Raw genomic sequence first — 10522 nt, forward strand, 5'->3', positions numbered from 1 at the left:
GTGAGCGCATAGACCTGCGCGGCCGCCAGGGCTCCGCGTGCGCGTCATTTGCAATGTGGAGACTGTTGATCAACTCACTAATTACACTTCTCTCCTCTCTCCCTCCCTCTCCGTCTCCCTTTTGCTCCCTCCCTCTCTCTCTCTCTCTCTCTCTCTCTCTCCCTCTCGCTCCTCTCTCTCTCCTCTCTCCCTCATTCGCCCCCTCTCTCTCTCTCTCTCTCTCTCTGTCTCTCTACCCATTCCCAGAGTGCATATCGGGAAATAGACACACAAAGACATGCGCACTCAACTTAATCAGCCATTTTTTTAAACAGGGCTAAAACGATAATAATTAGCAGAATAAAGACATATCGGATTTTCATTTCCTTTCCTCCGTTTCCCGACCCCCGTCCACAAGAGAAACTGCGAGGCAGCCCGTCGACACGTCGTTTCACCGCCACCGGAACCAAAATAAGGGATAGCTCTCTAAGCGCTTGACATTTGTGATTTTACCCCCTTTTCCCATTATAAAGTTGGAGGATTATTGTAATTTTCCCTGTTTTTTCACGTTTTTGTTGTGTAATTACGCAAGCCGCTGGATGTGACTGTTTTATAAACCCAAGAGCAAAGAGAGAAGCGGAGGTGACGGTTTTGGAGGGGGAAGAAAGTAAGTTTTTTTTCTTTCCCTTTCCACCTCTCCCTTTAACTTTTATTGAGTAGTTTGGGGTGTGTGTGTTAAATTTAGGGGTCGGGTATCGATTATCTATCTCGCTGGTGGATCTTTGACATCGGGGCTGCCTGGATAACAGGTGCTGGGTGGTTTTAGTCCTGAATAAAGGCGGATATCGTGATGTTAGTGCAACTCCGGCGCTTTGGCTTCAGTGGAAGTAGCGACTGTCAGGATTGGAGGCGTCCTTACGCGTGGGTCCGTGGCTACCCACTGCCATATCACGTCCTGAACTGCCTTTTTGCAAAGTTTATACGAATGTTGTTGATCTTTTTGTGGTGGACAGGTACAGTCATACGATATAAGACACAATGATACGACACGAGTGTTACCCCCCCCCCCTCCCTCCCTCTGTGGCTTTGCTGTACGGATATGGTGTTGCCTTTCCAGGAGTCCGATCCCTCGGACACGTCCGCTCGAGCTTGTCCGCCTTGATGTGTGCGCTTTCTTTTTAAAAACACACTTACCGACTCCCAGTTTTAGTCCATAACCTGAGTTATCACAGCTTCCTCATGTTCTGGATGCATCGCACCGCTCAAACGGAGTTTTGAACAAGTCGGGTTTCACGCACCTTTCAGGCGTTCGCAGTGATCAGTCTCCGAACACGATCCGCTCTCATCTCAATAAGTGAATATCTTCTGAAAATAACCACACTGCGCCCTTTATGAATGGATTATTAGAAAATCATCGTGCATTTGTGAGATGTTGTCCGTCCACCTTTACCTGCTGCGCTTTAAAAGACGTCTGACTGGACCGAGGCGTGGGTGGCTCCATCGCCCAGAAGGGAGACCGAGGCTGGGCTGCTGATAGCACGGAGAGTCCCTTTAGAGGCAGCCAACTCCTGGTGCTCCTGTTTTTCTGAAACATTGGGTTTTCAAAAGATCAGACTTAATCATCAATTCAAACCTTTTTTTTTGTTTGTTTGTTTGTTTTTAAAAAAAAAAAAACGTTTATTGTTATTATTAATGTTAACATTTTAGAAATCCGACAAAATCCATCCATAGCATATGAGATCCTTTTACACACTCCGACCCCATTCGCGTCCAGGAGCCATGCTTATCTTTTCCTTACATACAATTTACTTTTTTCTTTTTCTTTTTTAAAATTATCTTCCTTTTTTCCCAAGAGATACTGGTCGAGACATGTTTCTGAATTTGTTGTTTGGTGTAGTGTCCTGTTTATTAAAAAAAAAAACAAAAAAAACATTAGAAAGAAAAGCAGTGAATAGAGAATCATTTAGTGATTTTTATTTTTGTGGCTCGATGTGTTTTTTCAGTTTTTCCCCGTGTAAAAAAATTTAAAAAATGGTATAGGCAGATAAACTTGGCTCGGATGGGTACGCGACATCAGTGACGGAGAGGGGGAGGGGGGCGAGGGGGCATCGATCGCACGGGAGGAGGAAAAAAATACCACCCAAAAAAAAACAAAAAAAAACCATCAGGGCCAAGGGGCCAGTCAGCCTCCAACCCGGCTATGTAACGGTGCAGCGAGTGTGTATCTGTGTGTGTAGAAACTGAATGCTCCAAGAGGTTGGAGCGCCAATGTGGGATAAGAGACCTTTTTACAGGATTGCCTCTATTTATATGTCTTTCTTGCTTTTTCTTGTGTGGATCCCAAATCGTATTCATTTACTGAAAATGGAGACTTTTTAATTTATTCTTTTTTCAAATGTGTATTTTGATATGAACAGAACATGTGCACATAGAGATAGTGGGCCAATGATTAAATCAAAATATGAGATTTTTTAATGGTATGAGACAGGAATGAGCTTCCTCATTTTAAAATCCTTAATTCTTTTATTCATTATTATTATTATTATTATTATTATTATTACTATTACTATTACTATTATTATTACTACTACTATTATTATTATTATTATTATTATTCAAAATGGATGCTGTTTATTTAAACACCTAAATAATTTTTTTTTAAATGTGTCACTTTAAAAAAAAAAATAAAAAAATTCCAGATTCATTAGCTGATGTGTTTCTGTCAGTGTGAATCATTTCCAGTCAAGCAGTTGAATCGCATCTGCATAAATGCTTTTATTTCAACACCAAAATATGCATGTTAGGCCTAATAATAGTCATTAAGAGTGAAAGTATGGAACAATAGGTCCAGTCTAATTGCAGTGAATTTCATCAGTTACTCATGATGCTGTCTCTCGTCACAATAACAAAATTTGTTATTTTTGTTCTTGTCCTGCAAATGAGAGGATTTTTGAGCTCTGTGTTTTGAGAACTGCGGGCCCCTTGTTTTTGTTTTTCTGTGCTCGGTGTCTTAGGACTATCAAAGGCAGAGTGTGTATGTCTCTTCCTGTTAGTTAAGCTATTCGCAACGTTAATTTTACCCATAGCAGTATAGGGAAGAATGGGGGGGGGACATATAGTGTGAAAGATGAGCAGACAGCCCTCGAAGGACAAAAGCTGTTGGCTTGAAAATGCCTCTTGATTATTAAAAGCTAATGCGTTTTCAGCAATGCAGCCTTCATTAAGGGTGCGGATGGAGGGGGTGCAAGAAGGATGAGAGGGTACTGGGAGGAGGAGAGGACAGGAGAGAGAGAGGGGGGGGGGGGGGGGGGACAGGAGCTGAATCTGTCCTATAACTCCTGGGTCTAAGACACATGCAGCTAGAAGATTGGCTCGGGCCTCTCCTAGGGGTCGACAATGTGTCATTTCCACCCGGCTAGATTGCCCTCTGCCTATCTGATATTAATGTGCAAATCAATATTTCAGGGATTAAATTTCCCTTCTTCATTTTTTATGGTTTCTACCTCAATAAGTCTCCCGTCTAATAGAGGAGGCTGGATGATTTAGAAGCTTTTGCTGCAGAAAGAGAGAGAAAGAAATAGAGAGGAGCTTTGCAACAAGGCTATCGCTGCATTTTAATGTTCTTCCTCGTGGATCCCCCATAGGCCCTTAGTATAAGGAGGGCTATATCACTGCTTTACAGTGTAAAGACAGACAATTTGGCTAAAAAGGCAGAAAGGGAAAATATGAGTCTGGTTGAATACTTAAGACGCTGTGGTAATCCGAGAAGCAGGTATTAGTGAGGGGGAGCTTCCCTCCTCAAAGAGACACACGCAGAGCTACATCCAAACCTACATTACCAGCCGTCATGCTTGAGCGCGCGGTATGGCTTACTACACGCCGGACTGCTATAACAATATATTTTTTTTCCCTTTTCTCTCCTCCTTTCCTCACCATTTTTGCATAGAAGCCCATCGACATTCTTCGGAGAGATTTACTCCCCTGCATAATAACATCTGGCGTATGTGTGTGATAGAAATGAATCACTCTGACACAATGACCTGTGTGATTATTGGGGAAGGGAGGAGCGTATTACCATAGTCATAATGCTGCATCTCATTGACAGTCATCTAAATGAGCTTGGACCCTGCAACTCCCAATAGACGTTCATTAAGCGACAGTGCACACAGAGGCGTCTCTCTCCACCAATAGGTGTGTGTCTGTCCATGTGCGTTGATTCCTCCTTCCTGCACCATCTGCTGCGTGTGTGTCCATACGAGTCCAGTAGCCGCACAGTGTGAATTTCCCTCCTTTCAGCCCCTCATTCCCCACAATTCACCCTTTGCAGCAGAACATTGTAGACTGTTTTAACATACCCTTGATAGGTAGAGTGTCAGTGATTGAAAGCAAGAAAAGAGAGGGAAAAAGAGACAGAGGAAGAGGCACAAAAGAACTCTAATTGTAGCACGACCGCTTGGCTTCCTCCCTGATTCACGGCCATTACGATGTGAAAAGCACAACCGCCTGTCCTCCATTATCAAAACGGCAGGCCTACACACTCTCACATGCATACACACTTGCTCCCTGGAGGGAATCATGTAGATTTTCTTGTGTGTTTCAAGTCCATGGTTTAAAAACAGCTGACATTCTAGTTACCTGATTCTTGTCGATTTGGTGTTAAACACATCCAGCGTTTTCTTGAAGTGAATGAATATTGGTTGAATTTAAAAGGTAAAAAACAATAATTATTATTATTAAAGTTGAAGGTTTCCAAGTTGGATACTAAAATATCAGCCATACTTGATGCTAACAGGTAAAGTTCTACTGTTTTGTACATTTTCTTTAGCTTCTTTTAAACTGTTTATGCAACAATTTTAAAAACTCATAGCATCCTGCCAAATGTGTGTGTGAGAGAAATAGTTGACCATTTGTTACAGTTAGGATCTTTTGGTTCAGAAAGGTCTGTATTGGGGAGAAGCTAAGAAGCCACTGCAGATCAGCATTATGTCTCAAAGAGGGAAAGAGGGGCGGGGGGGGTATCAGCCCTGGGGCACCACCACTAACACACGACTTCTCTCTATCACACACACCGAGCGAGATGCGGAGGAGGGTTAAAGACTTGGAACGAGATCAAGCCCGTGTGTAGCTCCCGGGGAGGGTGCTTGTGAATATGCGAGTTTTAGTGTAATTAGCACTTAATTATATTAACATATGCAAATTGTCAGGCGGAGAGCTTGTACTGCCGGTGGGTATCAGCTGAGATACAAGTGCTTCTATTGTACCACCATGGCAGAAAAGAGAATAATGGGTGTGTATGAGGCAACGGGCCAGCCAGCCAGCCCCCCTGTTCCTGCACCTAACAAGCTAGCTCATTTAAGTCTATGGCTGGCCACTTTGCCAAATTTCATTAATCGCCATGACGACCTTGCTAATTCTGCTGACTGTTGTCCCTTTCCCCTAACCTGTCATCAGATGGGATGGGAATGCTGTGCATCTCTCCCCGCACCCCTAGAAAAACATGAGTTATAGACGAGGCAGCCTGACTGTCCAGATTAGAGCAGCTCACAATGACTCCTATTTACACATGTTCCGCTTGTATGGACATTTGCATATTCAAAAATATTCTTCCATCTTTCCTTGTCTGCTGAGTGTGTGTGTGTGTGTGTGTGTTTGAGTGCATGTGGAAGCAGTTTGTTGGAGGGAACAACAACAGTTCATTTTGTGTGTTTTATTCTTTGCATGTCAGATGTGTAACACACAGTCTGTGAAGCGAGGCTGGGACTGGTATGCCCTGTGTAACCATGTAGCTGAATTTGTTTTTGATTATTGTACAAGGCTGAGATTCTGGCAAAGGATACTTGGGCAAGGAAAACAAGGACAAGGAGTTCTGCTTGTGAAACTTTCATCCTTTCTTTTCACCCCATCTAAACATCTAATTACAAAACATTTATAGCTACCCCCAACCAAGCAGCCGGACTTCCTTTTTTTTTTTTTTTTCCTTTTTTTTTTAGCAAAAGGGTGGACAAACATTTAATGTTCTGTTCTTCACAATAGCCAAGGTAGATAGAGATTGGGTGTAGTTGGTGCTACTAGTACTTGCATGCTAATCCTGTTTTTTGACAGGAACGTAAACTGATATAATTGCTTTTCAGAGGCAGGAACGGCTGTTTATACAAGTGTGAAAGCACGGGAAAGGGGATTAGCATTATTTTGCATAATGCTGGGCAGGCGCTGAATGGGGCATTGAACGCTTGACTGGGTGACAGAGATGAAAGAGAGATGAAATGCTCTACCCCTCTTCTCTTTCTCTCTCTCGATCTCTCTCTCTCTCTCTCTCCCTCTCTGTCCTCCGCCCCTTGTGTCTTACACCTCTACCGGTACACGACAGTGTGTGCTGGGGAGAACCCCGGAAAAACCAGGCCAGTGTTTTTGGGTGTTTGTTCGGATGCCAGCAAATGGAAGCTGTCATGTGAAGCAATATGTATGATAATAGAGTAACTGAGGATACTGGTAAACTCCCTAAGCCTGTATGTATATACTGAACTGGATCCCTAAAGCGCTGGAGTGTACAATTATGTAGTGGATGGTTGTGGCTCAGGTAGCATTTACATGGAAGGAAGGGAGCGGCTTTTCATGGATCAAACCAAACTACACTGCTCTTACATTTTCCTTTATTGAGATGTTTGCCGAGGATTTGATCGGATATCATCTGGGCAGAGGCAACTGTGAAATTGCCGGGCAGGTGTGTTTTCTGTGAACGTCTGTGTGTGTGTGTGTGAGCTCTGGTGGTGGTGCTAGGAAGGAGCACAGGGGTGGTGACGCAGCTTAAAATTGCCACCGTGACTTCCATATGACCCAGCTCGACTTTCTGAGTAATTTATGATCAACCGTCATCATCTGGCTTATGGAAATGATCCAGGTTTGAGGGAGGGGTATGAGGTTAGGTGGTGGAGAACATGAACAGCACAAAGACCGGTGTGGCCTGTTTTTGTTGTCTCTCATTGGACAGGATCCTCTTTCTTTGACCTTTTGCACGCCTTCCTTTGCCTTTCATATGCTAATTCCAGACAGACCCGAGGAGGAAACGCGCTGGAGCTGAGTGGAGGAGGACAAAGACTCCCTCTCTTATTCTCTGCCTCCTTTCCACGCTATATCTCCTCTTTTCTTGCCTCTTCCCCTCTCAAGCAACTTGACAGACTTTGGCATGAAAGGAAGTGAGTGCTTAGTGGATGGGAAAGGTGGGGATGGCATTCTCACTGTGACCCACGGCACCTGTGAGGATCAAGTGTGTTGCAGTGATCCTCGTTTATGTGTACGTGGAGTTTTATTTTGAGTGGCCCTTGTAGAGTGTATTGAAGATCGGCAATCGTTTGAGCCACGCCGCTGGTTGTGCTATAACACAGACCGTGTCAGTTGGGGAGAGATTTGTTGCTTTTCCAGTGAAGCTGCTCGAGTTGTCATGCAGACTCAGTGTTTCTCCTTGTCTCTCTCAGATATGCCAACACTTCTTTCTTACGACCAGTAAAAGTATTGTCTCTGGCGAGGTAAAAGGATACTAATGTAGTTACTACAACCCTCCCCTAACATAATACTCCAGTGCTCCACTCTTGAGCATGACGTGGTTTCAAGGCTCTTTTGGCTCTGTTATGGGAAGGGGGCATGTTATCTGTAGGAAATGTAATTTTTGTCCTCATTGAAATCGTTCATTATTGAGCGCGGTTATCTAAATGTTTTTGTTGCTGTTGGTCCAGCGCCAGTCAGGATTGCGTTACCCTCTCTCTCTCTCTCTCTCTCTCGTCTCAATGTCTATCTCCCTCTATTCCGCTCTCCCTCATCTCAACAAGCCTTCATCAGTCTCTTTAGGGAAAATAGAAAGAGGGGAATTTTTCTCTACCCTCTGTGCTCCATCCCGTTCTCAGGCTCTCCTGCCTATTTTGCATCAGCTATCCCATACAGGATATTAGCCAGGGAAAAACATGGGTCTGGGTATTTCATTTAGAATAATATGTTTATTCTTTTCATTTCAAAGTGGAAGTGGGGGAATTTCATGGAGTGAAGAAAGAACAATCATGGCCGTGTGTTCGAGCGCCTTTTCCGTTTGATCTGGGGTCATGTGGGCCATGGGGGTGGCAGGGATTCTCAGGTTTAGGTCAAATGAAATGGGCTGATGAAAAATGCGAGTCCTGTCTGTTTTACGAGTATGTGTCTTGGTGTGTCTGTCTCATATTCTCTATAGCTTTTTGTTACTTCTGTCATCATTAATTGATCATTTTTTTTATTATTTGAAGACAGGTATGGGGAGATCATTTCCAAAAGTGATTAGGCAGTAACATTGCAAAGAGAAGCCTATAGATCATCACAGTAAATTTCAGATTATGCTCATTTTCTTCCTTTTATATTGGTGTATACTCTTAGCTGCTGTTGCCTTTCAGGCTGTGACACTGTTTGTCCTCTATTCTTCTTGATGCATTCAACCTGATGGACATTTGCTCAACTCTCCAGGTCCATGTGAGTGCCTCAAAAGTCCTCATCTTACATATTCAACAAAGCATTCAGCAGCCTTTTATTTTAGAAAGCCTTGTCCCTCCTGCACTTCCCTACCAAACAATGCGTAGTGCAAAAGGTTATATGGCACATTCTATTGATTGCTTTCAGAAGTATTTTCAGAGATATGAATGCTGGTAGATAAAAACAAAACCATGAAAAATATGCACAGCTACCTCATTCAAGCCCAAGTTAAAGAACAATCTCCGAGCCCAGAGCAAAAAACAAAATGTTGATGAATGAGTAAGTCTCTCCAGGTTTGAGAAAAGACACCCCACAATAGCACAAGACGTCTCATGACAAATGATACATTCTCTTTCCTGTTGGCCAAAAACAAAGGCGAGGATTGAAAAGGCAGAGAGACCGGTCACAAGATGTGCACATTAATAGACCTCAAGGAAAGATGGAGGAGTAAGAAGGAAATTATGCAGTATCAATAGAAAAACAAAATCATTAATATACACACATTAGATGAACTGTATTTTCTTCTGGGTTAATGACTAATTTGTAAGCATGCCAGCATGTGTGTGTACTTTGCAGGTATGTGACATGATAGGCATGTGATATTCCTGTAGGCAATAGCATGTGGATATCAAGGCCATTGGCAAGGTTCGTTGGGGAATAAGTGGCTAATTAATTATGCATGACTACTGGTCTTCAACAAACAGTGTAATGAGAGATGAAATGAATAAACCAAGGAATTTGATCTAGGTTGCATGGAAACTATTATTTTTCATCGGTGAAACCCAGATTCCTCTTATTCAAACTGAACTTGTATAAAAACTGCAAAACAATTTGACTGTATGAAGCGCCTATGCAACAGTGATGCTGTAGGGTATTTCAGATATAAATAAAAACTTGAGTAAGTAGTTGTGTCCTATTTTAGTTTTAATATTATTAGTAAAATAGGGGAAAAAAACAGAGTGAAGAATAGTTTTTTGTGTGTGTATCTACACAGGTCAGCAAGCATATGTCTCCTCAGCTCCCTGAGGAGACTTTAACCAACACTATCCCTCTCAAACCCAACCTCTTTTTTTCTGGCCTGGCACCAGCTGTGGAATAATCTTTAATTATTTGCCTTTAAAAGAGAGAGAGAGAGAAAAAACAAGACTCCCCTTTTCTGTGACAGTAAAGAAGAAGAGCAGAACAGGCACTGGAATGTTCTTGTATAAGAAATTGTAGGTATTAACAGGGCTAGTTTTGTCAGCGGTTTCATTGATGTATCAGCTCTCTGCACCTAGACTAAATAAAGAAGGGAGTTTTGCCCTGTTTCATCCCAGCAAAGATGAGCAGATATACGAAGGCTTTGGAGGAACTGCTAAAAAAGCAAAGTATGTTGAAGAATGGACGTCTTCCTTAACAGAATCCCTAAACAAGTGTCACAATCTGGTGATAGATGGTCTACTGGTCTGTTTGTCTTGTTGGAGACTTATCCTTTTGGAATACTCTTAAATGAAAGGCAGACATCTTCTTAGATGCTGTAGCTTTGGGTGATTCCTTTTCCCTTCCATATGTTTAGTTTTAAAATGGAATACAATGTTTGTTTGAAAGTGTTTTTTTTTCTGTACAGTAAGCACAATATCTACACTTTTGTGTATTTAGGAGAGTATAGAAAATATATATGACTGACTCTGGCCCTCCGTTGCCTTGTCATTGGCCTCTACCACCCTGTGGCTGTCACATAAAGAGCAATGCAGCACACATAATTACATGCACATAAACAGAGAGAAACAAACCTTCAGAGCATATTTGATTTGAATATGTTACTATCTCTTTTCTATCTAATAGTGGTTATTTCCTACAGAGAGCGGTAATGTAATGGGTCCATTTTATCTCTGTTTCCTCTCAGCAGACTGGCTCTAGATCTGTGTGACATGGTGTTTATTTGATAAAGGAATATTGTGGCGTTAATCTAAAACCATGCTAATTACATCTGACAGTTGTTTGTTTGCACTGAAATCCAATTAAAATGTACACTTTTCAACTCCATTGCTCATTTTGTTACAATATGATTTGCTCC

At 42.3% G+C, this 10522-nt stretch overlaps 1 protein-coding gene across 1 annotated transcript in view; it reads left to right on the forward strand.

Moving 5' to 3' along the window:
• Positions 1-508: 508 nt before the first annotated feature.
• Positions 509-10522, forward strand: part of zfhx4 (zinc finger homeobox 4) — an 80284-nt gene continuing 70270 nt past the window's right edge. Inside the window, exon 1 of the mRNA XM_079260051.1 lies at positions 509-646. The gene's annotated coding sequence lies outside the window, so the exon portion shown is untranslated. The remainder of the gene's footprint in view (positions 647-10522) is intronic.

Source organism: Telmatherina bonti (genome assembly GCF_933228915.1).
Source record: "Telmatherina bonti genome assembly, chromosome: 20".
NCBI lineage: Eukaryota > Metazoa > Chordata > Actinopteri > Atheriniformes > Telmatherinidae > Telmatherina > Telmatherina bonti.